A 12,943-nucleotide genomic window follows, 5' to 3' on the forward strand; every position below is an offset into this window, starting at 1 on the left:
AGTTTAATTGGAATGGAAAGTGGAGAGAATACGGTCTTCACTGAATAAGGAGGTAACTCAGCAAAGGAGATGCATGTGTGTGCTTCATAAAGGTATCACTTTTCTTTCCAAATAAAAAGTGGCAGCTTTGGATGTGGGAAGGAGTGCTATGTCTATTCATTTAAAAATATGGCCAATATTTATAGTATTCATGTATTCTCATTTTTAGATCTCTACTTAAAGATAATAGTCTACCATATACAAAATTCTAACTGCTTAACCCAAAATTATTTTCCTCTTCAATTTTTAGAGAATAAACAGGAGAGACACATAAAATCAGTATGCGTAACCGAAAATCCTGTGTGCATATATGTACACCACATCTATGCAGTATCCACAGATGTACATAAATCTATGTACATGGTGTTGACATTTTACAAGGAACAAAATAAATATGTAAAAGTACTTAGAAAGGGTCAATTAAAAAAAAAAAACCAACTACCTCTAATGTATTTCAATTCTGAACTGCCTTGATTTTATTTAATCGAAGATACAGGAGGAAAACAATCCGTTACAAGGCTCTACAATACTTTCAAGGTATTGCCTGAACATGTGGCCCGGATATGAAACAGGTAGTTCCATGTGTGGTGTGACATGAGTTTAGCTGGCAAGAAATGCACCAAAGTATTCATGAGCAACATAGCAATTAAAGCATAAAAAATGGCTGCCACTGAAACCATTACTCTGCAAACACCATTTATTCTACACAATTGTTTCAGAAATGTTTTAAGGAAGTTTTTATATATACATATGTATGTACGTATATGTATATGTGTGCGTATAAGAATTTTTAATACATACATATACATATATTTTTATATTTCAACACTTAATTTTGCATCCTTCTGCATGCAAAGCCAGCTACAGGTCTAAAGGACTGATCCAATATACGCTAACACCGACAAGAATCTCTCCACTGTTTTCAGTGGACTTGGTTAACTGCATTGGTTTCAAAAGGAGAGAAAAAGGATAATCAATAAAGCACACCAAAATTCCGGAAAGAACAGTTGTCTGGAACACAAGTATGCCATTGTTTTTAGGTTTACTATTGCCTGGCTTTTTAAGCTAAATCTTTCATTTCCAGTTGCTTTAATCAAACACTAGGAAACAGACATTGCACCATAGCTTCCACCTAGGCTGTCTGCCTCAATAATAATCATTATTCTTTCTTGTAAAGCAGCACTAGCCACAACCAGAGACAAAAAACATTTGACTAAATGGCTCCTCAGTGTGCACCATAATTCTAATTTTGGTGATAAAAACCTGGCTCTAGCTTTGAGGATTTCAAATATACAATATTGCACACAGTTGCTGCGCATCATGTCTCATCTTCCCTGTTCTGCACAAACATAATGGGTGAAAGGGCTCAGAGGAACAATTGTTTGTTTTCTACACCATAAAAGTCAGCAACTACTGCCTTCACTTTGTAGCTTTTATTGCATTACTTGCTTGGTGTCCAATAATCCCTATGAGCCATGATGCTGGAGTTTCACATCTCTGAGCCACTTTCACACAGCCCACACACCACTCGGCATCCTGCTGCCACAATAGTTATTTCCAAAAACCTGTTTTGAAACAGTATATTTAAAAGGCAAGCCCCACAGAACTGTACTGTACTAACAGAAAGCACAGCACAATTTATTCTGAAGCATGGGAACATGAAAAGAAAGTCAGCATTGCCTGAATCCTTTGATTTTTTTATCGGCACATGCACCATAAAACTTTACACGAGAATGAAAATTGCATAAACTGCTTATAGGATACTAAAGTAGGTGGGTGCGAAATATGGCTCCATTACAAGACTCTTACTTGCAAGAATACACGTATGTATTCCTGCATATATGAACTGATGGAAGATGGTATGCTATATTACTGTTAAAGGAGAAAAGCTAACATCTGTTCTCCCCTGGAGCACAGAGAAGCAGGAAAGAAAGGTACTGTAATTCTGTATTTGACTTTTTGTACATCCAGTCCAGAACACTGTCCCTGACAGTAGTTAGCATCAGAATTTTGAAATAAAGGTGACAGATACCTTCCATCATCTGTATCTAAGGTCTTGTCCTAAACTCAATATCCCAGATTCAATCTCATTTCCAAAGTTTTTATTTCTAACTACCGTAACTTCGGACGTGTTTCCATCAGTCTTCAGATCTGCATCATTTTTGACCTTGATACCACTCTGTTTAGCTAGAAGCTGCATGAGAAGTATTTAATGAAAGTCACTTTTGGTGAACTATGACTCAGTGGTGTAGCTCTGAATCACTGTGCCCCTGAGGGTTACTCACAGGGTATGACGAGAACAGCTTCCAGCAATGTGGGCTTCCCAGAGCCTGGAAATAGAAAAAGGTCAGTGGTTTCCTTTCCCCTACATTGCCACATCCTTTTTCACTTTGGCATAGCCCGTACCATGCCCTCTTCCCTGAGTCATTCATACACTCATGCCCTGGCCCGTTAGAGCTTGCTCTGACTCTGCATGCTGCAATATGCTGCAACAGTAGGGATAGGTCAACGCTGGTAGGCTATGACCTACCAGTTCCTATAAAAGGCAAGGGAAGGAGGCAGCAGTAAAGAAAGTGATGCAGAGGGGAGGAGAGTAGTGAGGGGTGGAGACAACTATTGTGCTTGGTCTGTGGAGGCCTTGGAAATCCTGGGGTTTTGTCTAGTTAGGGCCCTCCTGTTGTCAACTGCTGCAAAGCAGCCAAACATGTGGGTACCTTGCAAGTCAAAGTTAAAAGTCAATTGAAATAGCATTACAGGGTGATTACATTGCTCTGACTGTGCTGATTGCATGGGCAGACCACCATCGGCATAAACCACAACAGCAACTGCTGAATCAGCTCCTTCTCTAAGGAAAATGAAGCTAGGCAACCTATAAATCCCAGCAGCTACCCCACTACAGTCCAACAGAATCATCCCCCCGCCAAACCCTTCCTTCCATTTCCATTTAGTAAGCAATGAAATGCAGGGAGATTATTCATTGGAAAATAACTCATTCAGATATTCATGAGGGCAGTTTGGTAGCTGGACTCCAATTCATACACAAGATGCCTGCATATAAAGAGGAGCTCAGTAAGGCAGCTACTTCCAAGCACAAGAGTGCTAGATGATGGGGGAAAATTTGTTTGGATCGTCAGCAGATGGCACCTATTTTACCTTCTCATTACTAAAAGAAAATAAATGATCGTTACTCTCACTGCCTGAGACAAGTTTCCCTGGGTGAAATCCTTAAAGACATCAATTTTTATTTTAATTTATCATGTATGCACTTCACGAGAGTTGAGTCTTGCTGTGATAATTTCCCCGGAGTCTTTGGAATCTTTGCTTAAGGAAGCTGTGACAAGATCTGGTTTCTGAGACAATAAACACCTCAGATCTGCATGGGTTTTGAAGGAGGTCCATTCCTCAAGGAATGATTTCTCTGTTTCCAGTGCAGGAGCTATAGGATGTGTGAAGCTCTCATTCTAGTCTGGCTTTTGTAGCTTGCATTTATCTTCATTTCTATTGCCTGCCTTTTGCATGAGATTCATAGCTCTACTGTATAACGGTCCCAGCATGAACAATTCTGCAAGCATAAATGAAAAACTACAAAAACATGTAGGTTACATCTGTAGGTCTCCATGTAAAACTAGTAAAAAAAAATGGTAAGTGCATGTCCTGGTTTTGGCTGGGATAGATAAACCACGACAGTGCAGAATTGGGCAGACAGATTCTGATTGCTGTTAAAATTTGTGATTGCAGACATGTGTCGGATATTAGCTTTTATTGTATTTTGCCTTACACAATGAATTCAAGGCTATTTGTCAATCATAGCACATCCTCCTCAGATTACAAGAAACAAGCAATGGACATTCCCCGAGTACGTTCTTCAATATGAATCTACAATCACTAACCAACATCTCAGCCATCTACGATAGGCTGTTTCCATTTAAACATAAAAGGAACTGCTGCTGACCGTGGCTTGCTGGGGTTATGTGCTTTGTTATGTATCTCTTTGATTTTTACTTTAGAAGCTCAGCTATTAAGAATATCAGGCAATTTTGACTGTCTTCATCGTTTGCCCTCTAAACCTGTAATTGAGAAAGAATCTAACAGGCAACTACAGCACCCATCAAACAACATTAAAATCTGTTGTAAAGAGAGGGGATGGGAAGAGGGGGTGAGGGACAGAAAGAGAGATCTCCTAGAGCACACTCTGCCATGTGGGAAATTATATAATCTAGGCAAAGCATGATACAAATATTTCTTCTTTTTTTGTGTGTGTGCGTGAAGGAAAATATAACATCAGCTTCATTCTTGTTCACGCCTCCTCTTCATAAAGCAAAAAACCTGCTGTCCACTGTAATAGAAGAAGGTTCTAGGCATTTTGTGTACTCAAATGCTACCCATAAACAACAAAAAGGCAGCATTTTATTGCATTCTGACTGGGTTATATAGTCCCCAACACTATAATATGTTCTCCAGTGGCCTAGATATCAGGGTGTAACTTCGATGTTGATGAAGATCTTTAGTTTTTAATTAATAATACATAGTGCAGAATCTGAAAGGCTATCTATAATTTATGTATCACTGTCTCAAAAGCATTCATACATTACATATTCAGACAGAAAATTATCTCGCTTTTATTTTCCAATAAAAAGTATATTAAGATGTTACTATGTACCCTCCAAAATGGATCAGTGCTACCCAGAGCTTCATAGGTCTCAAAAATGTCAAGTTCCACTGGGTTCTGTTTGCTACAGGAGGCTGAATGTGCAAAAGCACTACTGACTGAGCATCTCTCCCTCTCTTCTGATGGACTTTTAAAAATGATCAGGCCACTTCTTGGATATGTGCTAATTTACCCAAAGAGGGACAGGTAATGTGAGAAAAAGAAGTTTATAAAAACAGAAGGAAATGATTTAACAATAAGGGGTTTCCAAACTGGACTTAAGAAAAACTGATTATGGTAATATAGCACAAGACTCCTATAAAATAGAGGAAGAAAACAGTCATTTTTTAAATACAAGTTTATGCAAAGCTATTGCATATAAAGCATGTTTAATATTAACAGTCATTCCCATCATGCTGTCCTATTTTCCAAGCACCCACCTACTTACGGGCACTTTAAAAAGTAAAAATAAAAAAATGCATACTGTGTATGCCGAACATGCATACACATTTTGCTTTCAATGCTATATTTTCTCCATCTCTTTATCAAGCTGCAAAGCCTAAAAATTCTATATTTTCTCCCCCTCTCTATCAAGCCGTAAAGCCTAAAATAGTGATACCAGGCTACACAGTGCAAAGAAAGTCAGTCTGTTGCACCTCAGCCTTTGTTACGCCACTTTTATGTGTAAAACAACGTAGACAAGATGCCAGCAGGATCAAACAAGCCCTCCCCTCCTGCCTCAGGTGCCGGGGAGGTCATTTCTGGGTGGCTGGGAGTCCCAGCTATCTGACAGACTGTCCGAACTCATTCACTCCAGGACAGAGGGAAATGAGTCACATTTACACTTGCTTTGCTGCCGCTCCACCACAGCGGATGTGGGACCAACCAAAGTACAAGCTGTGTTTTTTTCAGACTTGCCCCTCTTCCATGTTCTACACTCCTGAAAAACTGTTTGCTTTTTTTTCCTAAAGTACTGAAATAATCCAGCCTCAACAGAGATTTAGTGCAACTGAGATAAGAAATATTTTCCAACTTCATAAGGGCAAGGAGATGATAAACTAATTAATATTTGTGATGTATCTGCATGTATGATGATTTGTATGTAGTAAAACAGTGAGGTAGGAGATCAGAATTCACAAGACAACTTCCAGCAAACTGAGAAAAGGAGTATCAACCCACCCAGAAAGAAGGTATAAAAATTATCATTTTTTTAATGTGGATCTAAAGTTGCCATCTGAATTTTATTTCCTCAGTACAACAATATTTTGGAGAAAACAAAACAAAACAGTTCAACATGACCTACAAGCAAACAATCTAGAAGAGAAACATAATTCCTTGAGATTCATACACTTTACTTTCCTTTATGAGCAGAGCCAAGCATAAAGCTGCTCCTGCAGGTATGTCATGGGGGAAAAGACTGGTCATAAATATTTTTGGGTTAAGCCTACCTCTCCCTCTCTCCCTAGCACAACACAAAACCAGTTTGTGCAGTACGTACAACTAAAATTATCACCTCTCAGAATTGAAATTTGGGGATGGAAGGGCTTTTGAGAGACATTAGTAGTAGACTGAGGTGTTATCAAACAGAACATTTAACTTGGCTAGTCTAAAATCATAGCATATTTTTCCTTCACAATTTGTAGCTCAATGACTAGGATTACCAACTGGTTCTTGGCAGTTATTTTGAAGATTACAGTAATTACACTTCAATGAATTTCTTCATAATCATCTGTTTCTTGGTATAATAAAATTTTAGAATATTACAGTGTATGAATTAGCAGGTAGTTACTACAGAACTCTGAAATACAGCAATCCAAATCCACCTCTATTTGACTTTTGAAATATTATTTCTTAATCTTGTAAACGGCCCACTCTGATGGTGAACAGTTTCTAATTTATTTTTTTTTTTAACCTCTGCTGCTAATCTTTTGTTTCTGTTCTGTAAATTTGCATCACTAGGTATTTTAAATAATCTCATATATTTTTCCTCATGGGACTCTAATACCAGTTTTTGCATGATGGTCTATGCTACAAAGTTGTATTTCTCTGATATGAAATCAGTAAGAGGAAACAAGACGCCGAGAAAAAACCCATCTATTTTATCACATTTATCAGCCATTCTAAAAAAAGCTTAAAAAAAGCACTCCGAAACCTCAAGCTGAGGTAAGTATGAAAAAGAACTGTATCTTTGCAAGTAGTTAACTGCAGGCAAATGGCAATGTAACGTATGCTGAAATTGCTTCTGCAACAGGAACTGTTAGATTTTCTCATTAGTTGAAAAGTAAAATATTGGCAAATTAGACTATAATTTCAGCAAAAAACTCTTAGGTCACATGGTCTATTTCTTCTGTTCTGACAGGACTGAGCTGTTCATTTTGAAGTGTTTTGTACAACCTGGTTTTGAGTAACTCCAATTAAAAAGTGAACAAGATCATTCCAGTGAAAGGTTCTCTATAATTCATTTGCCACCTGACAAGTTGTCTTCGAAAACTACCACAAAGTACTTAAACTTCATGCTATTAGAAAATATTCCTTAATAGACACGTTATTGGTTTCTTCATACTGCTTCAGCTGTATCTGAAAAGGAATTTCTTACTTGAAGAATAATGACTGTAATCTGGACTAAATTAATTCTATGGTCAATGGTCAAAGGTATGCACATTACTAAATTAACAGGAAGAGGCTGTAAATCAACATTGTTTTAACAAACCATTACAGTACAATAATTACTTTCTGAAAAATTACAAATAGTCTTCAACAAATCAAATGTCAGGACTACATAATGTTACATGGCTACTGAGAAGAAAATGATGTCACCTTAGTCTCTCAGGAACATGCGATCAATAAGAAGTGAATGCTGACTGTTGGTCAGGAACTATAGATCACCTTTGTTCTGGTTTCATTATTCGATATCTCTCTTTGCAACCCCAAACATTGAAGTCAATAGCCTCATTGGTTTTAAATCTCCACATGTTGCTACAATCCTATTAAGTTGTCTTAAATCAGTCCTTCCCTGATTCATATCATACATTCGCTATTTTTCAAGAATGCAATTCAACTGTACCCTTCCTTTATCTTCCAGACCATTCTTAACAATTGACTTTAAAGAGAAGCCAAGCATTACTCCTGTGTGGTTCAAGCAGTCACTACTTTGCTAGACATACTGGCAGATATTTTAATAATTTGAAAAGAGCATACAATATGATACAAAGGAAGAAAGAGTGATGCATAGGAAGGTGTGTCCACTGACTTTGAGGAGAGTGAAGAGGGAATAAACCTGACTTGCATCAGCCAAGAATACAGCCCAAAGACAGTGAGTAATCTAGGTCTAAAAAATCCAATATGTATGCATCCACTGATGCTTTCAGTGAAGCAAAGAAACACAGTATTCTGCTATTGGGGGTCTGAACTGACTTGAACAACCATTTATCGTCTTTCTGGTCATTCCTTTGTTTGTGGGTTGCATATGGGAAGACAAATCAGCAGTTCATTTATGACCAAGCTTTACTTCTAATCCATAAGCCACTCCATTGTCTATTTAATGGGATTTGAGTCCAAATCGATTCAATCTAAATTTTTCTAACATCCTGTTGGGCACTGCATCAAGTGATTTATTAGCAGGGTAGTTCTTCAATACTTTTTGAAGTAGAAGGTATATTAAAAAAAAAAATCTAGAGGTAGATTTTCAAATAAAGGTATAAAACAACCATGATGGCAGGCATTAAAAATTCATATTTACCAACAATTACCGTAAGACATGGACAAGACACATCAGGTATTACCTTCCTAAGTATGTAAGAGTAGCTTGCTATATGGCATTATATTGTGGCATTGACCTTCTTATGCTGTAAACGGCTTTTGAACTGGTTTCTAATCACAACATGATTAATTCAGTTTGTTACCACTGAAGGCTTAAATGTCACCCAATTCATAGATTTTAGTTAAGCAAAATCTTGAAGATTAATGTGACCTCTACATGCATACCAAAACTTAAATCACCATAACAGGTAATTCTACATGAAATTATATTCCATAGATGGGGGGTGGAATTTAATTTCTGCTCTCTGTTATATCTGTAAAGAGACTTTATTTTAAATCCACACAGATGTAGAAAGTATCTGAAGTTCCTTCAAAACTATATAAAACTCTTGTTGTGACCACCAAGGACTCTATAGGAAGAAACAGATTTTTTTTTTATATAAGAATGAAAGTAAAGAATGACACAAATCATTTTCATGACATACTGGCAGTGCTTTTATGTTCCAGGCCACCTATTTTATATTCTCTTATATTTCACCTCTGTCATTAACCAATTTAATCATAATGGTATTAGCGAAAGAAGCTATTAGATTTGTTTCACTTGACCCATTTTTTTCCTTAACTGACAGTGTTACTGTGTACAGTAACATTTTCTTTTGGAGTCATGTTCCCTTCTAGATCTGCTTTATTATTATTTTAGTAGGTGTGAACTTAAGTAACAAAAGGAAGGTCTCAAGCACTATTTTCTTGCTTTCTTGAAAGCTATCATACAAACTGAGTAAACACTCTTAATTCTTTGATAGCTCTTCATAAGATTTAACCAATATTTAGAAATATATCATGTACCTAGTCTCTCCTTTTTTCCACTAGACAAGTGGACACTCAGCTAAATCCATGTTAATTCCTACAGTAACGTCCGATATTGAAATGAAGTATCTGTGTGCATGGGCAGATAAACTAACATGACTACAGCATGAATCTAAAAAAACCCACATACATGCAAACCCCTGCTAAAATACAAACAGCATCATCTGAAATGCAATACTCCCAACTGCTTATATTAGCAATTATAGCAATATTATCTGTATTGTAGTATAACCTAGCAATATTATCAGTGGATTTTACAATGAAAGCTGCAAGTAAAATTAAGAGCTAATAATGAACCGTGAACAAATCTTTCAAGACCACTTCAAGCTCTTTAACAGACAAAAAGATGTTCAAACCGTAGCAGACCTGTAGGAAACAAACATGTAATATATGTAGGAAATTATACTGGCAATGTATTGGATATTAATTATATCCAATCGAGAAGCCACTATTTCAACAATAGCAGTATATTCACGAAGGGAAAAACAGTATTAGCAAAAAATTAGTTTTGAGAACAACAGTGTGAAACTAAGGCTAAAAAGCATTACAGAAGTATATAATTATTCCCAAATGAGTGTTATGAATCTAGGATGTTTGGAGGTAAGCTTGTACCTGAAGTAAATGTATTAAAATTGAAGCCTGAAACTCATATTGAGGACACCCAGACAGCTTGAACACAACACCGACGTCATTCCCAAGACATGTTTTTCATGTTTCAACATGGGGTTTTTTGTTTATTTCCCCTCTAATATAGCACCGCCTCATGACAAGTGCTGAGGTTGCTTAATAATTTAACTAGTTTTTCCTTGCCTAGAAACAGTGAGTGTTCTTACACCTCCAGCATGAATTATGAATTCCTTGATTTTATAATATATACAAAGTGCAGTCATTAGGAGGGTGAAGAACTGGGGAAACCTAATTCTTCTGCTGGGCTTGTAGAGAAGACCTTGATGTGAGAGACTTCACAGCAAACTTAATTTGTCAGCAGACGTCTTTGCTGGAAATGGCATTGGCAGTAATATCTAGTCGTATGCAGACATTACACCTCACCAGAGAAAACCTTCATGACTCGGCTGGTACAGGAAGTATAAATTGAAGGCAATTCTAATTGCCTATTGAAGGCAATAACCCTGTAGTTAGAAAATTCAGCTGCTTTGTTCTTAGAAATAAGGCTGCTGGCTGTATGCCTCCCTATACCTAATACTGTCTTGAGTTGCAAATAGAGACCAGCACCATGCTCACTGTTACCCCTGTTGTTCTCATCGTTCTCCTGGACAGGCCAGGAAAATCCAGTATCATGGTCTCAAACGCTGTGATTGCAGCAACATAGCTCAGGAAAACTCAGCAAACACTAGTTCAGCTCAGTAGCAAAGGCTCAGTCAGGTTCAACTGACCCAACACATTCAGCCTAACCATCATCAGGTGGGGGTTAAACTGCACATACCATGACAAACAAACAATCTGCATTACACCAAGCAGTCCTTCTTAAAACTGCCACAATCTTTACCAAGTTTTATCCTCCCTTAAACTGTGATCTAAGAACGCAACTCCTGCATTACGTTCCATCTCTATCTTCATTTTCTCAGCAACCTGTCCCAGATGGTCTCCTTCCAGCCTTATCCAGATCACCCTACACCTAGCACCATGCCTCCTTCTTCCCCCCAGACGAGAACACACATTTTGTCCATACCATTGCAAGCCTTCGTGCATGCCATGTGCATTGACCAATGCTCCAGCAAGGCCTCTGTGTGGAGCAGAGCTTCTTGCTTTTGGACTCTGCTGAAGGCTTATCTTTCTATGACTAGTAGAAGCCTGCCCGTTGTTCGGTTTAAAATCTGAGTAGAGCAAATCTTGTTCTTCCTTTTAGGACCCATTTCCACAGTGCTGGCTTACTTTTCTTTCCTCTCAAAATGTAAATAATTGGCCTATGACAATTCCATTTTGTCCCTCATCCTAACACCCAGAAAAAGCTCCTAATTTTGTTTTGTTTTTACTGGAATGACAGAGTTCCAAGTTCCATTTTAGTTATTTTTATATTTAAATACATTTATACTTAATTATCTTTTTTTCCTTTTTATGAATTCTGGTTTCTACAGTGAAGATCATCACAGTTCAGACTGCTAAATCATCCCAACCACATCCAAACACATTATCTAACCCATCTTTTAACAAGCAGCAATCATTATTGCCTTGGCAAAATAGTCAGACACAATACTTCCAAATGTTTTATCTTTGACATATTGCTTCCTCCATTATAAGATATCTCCTTCCTGTTCCTCCTGCTCATGACTCAAGACTACTGACACTAGCACTGCGTCCCCTGTGTCCAAAAATACAGTACTGAAATGACGTATTGCCTAGATATCTGTCACTTCAATGAATGAAACCTGAAGTGAAACATGAGCAGAAAAGAACAATGGGAGGTATCTCGGGCTCTTCCCAATGCACATGTAGACTGACACGACTGGATCTAGTCTGGATTTTCCCTGTGCATATGTAGCTAGGTTTCCTCTGCGTGGTAGGCCACACTAAGCCAGAAATTCACTCAGTCATTAGCAAAAGCATACTGACCCATCCCCCCCAAGCCATACCAAATAAAAACCAAGTATCTACCTGTGTAATGACAGAAACAGGAACAGCTCACAATGGTGCAGTTTTTCACATATTTCAGTTGGACATGGTCCCTGCAGCATGCAAGGGCTTTACAGAAGTAGTTCTTTGAGTCCAGCCTCCTGCAGATTTGTGGTTGATTGCAAACTGTGAAAGTTTTGTCATGCTGAGGCATCTATAAAGACTGCCTCTATGTAGATTTTCCTTTCCCTAACACTGCTTGAATTCACTCCGCAGCCTTTCCTTCAGTTCAGGCAGAGCTGAGCATTTGTCTCCTCTATTTTGGCCACCCACATTCCTGAAACTGATACTTATCACCTTTGAGATATTTAAAACCTTTGACAAATTTCACTAAAATCAGCCACAAGTCATTACAGTTCTGGTAGGGAAGGGGAACATAGAAGTTCAGATGGGCGAGAAGCACACACCCATGCGTGAAGTGCAGTCAGACAAGCTTTGCCTCTTTTGGGAACCAAATTAACACTTTTTTCTTCCAGAAGGTACTTCCAGTTTTCCTATAATCCTATTTTAAGGGGCAACTCCAGCTCCTCCTGGCGGGTCTAGCCTTTATTTTGAACTTGAAAGATGCTACCTTGATCAATGGCACCTGACTAAATTTGACGGTCAGAATAGCAGTGAGCTGAAGCAGTCTCTCTCATAGGCTGCTTTGTCTCACTTTTTTAGGTTTGGTTTCCCTGTGTGCCACGTCAAAAAATAAATATACGGCATAATATAGCAGAGGTGTTAAATCATGCCACACCAGAACACCTTCCTGGCAGGGCACTGAAACTGCGATGCTATGACAGAGGTCTCTGGGGCTATCTCCTGGGCGCCCTTCGTCCTCGGTGGGCTTTCCACACAGCGCGGTGGCTCCCTGGGATGACCTGGGCTCCCTGCTGCGGCCTCGCACTAAACCCAAAACTCTGCAGAGCTGGGAAGGCTCGACTCCCTCATTTTCTCTCTACAGCCAACCAACTTCGACGGGTCGAGGGTTCTTACCGCGTCTAACGGGGGGCGGGG

General features: G+C 38.5%; 1 protein-coding gene across 1 annotated transcript in view; it reads left to right on the plus strand.

Moving 5' to 3' along the window:
- Positions 1–12,943, plus strand: part of BANK1 (B-cell scaffold protein with ankyrin repeats 1) — a 260,578-nt gene that overhangs the window by 91,878 nt on the left and 155,757 nt on the right. The gene's annotated exons all lie outside the window — the stretch shown is intronic.

This window comes from Pygoscelis adeliae, unplaced genomic scaffold, assembly GCF_000699105.1.
Source record: "Pygoscelis adeliae isolate BGI_AS28 unplaced genomic scaffold, ASM69910v1 Scaffold87, whole genome shotgun sequence".
Classification (NCBI taxonomy): Eukaryota; Metazoa; Chordata; class Aves; order Sphenisciformes; family Spheniscidae; genus Pygoscelis; species Pygoscelis adeliae.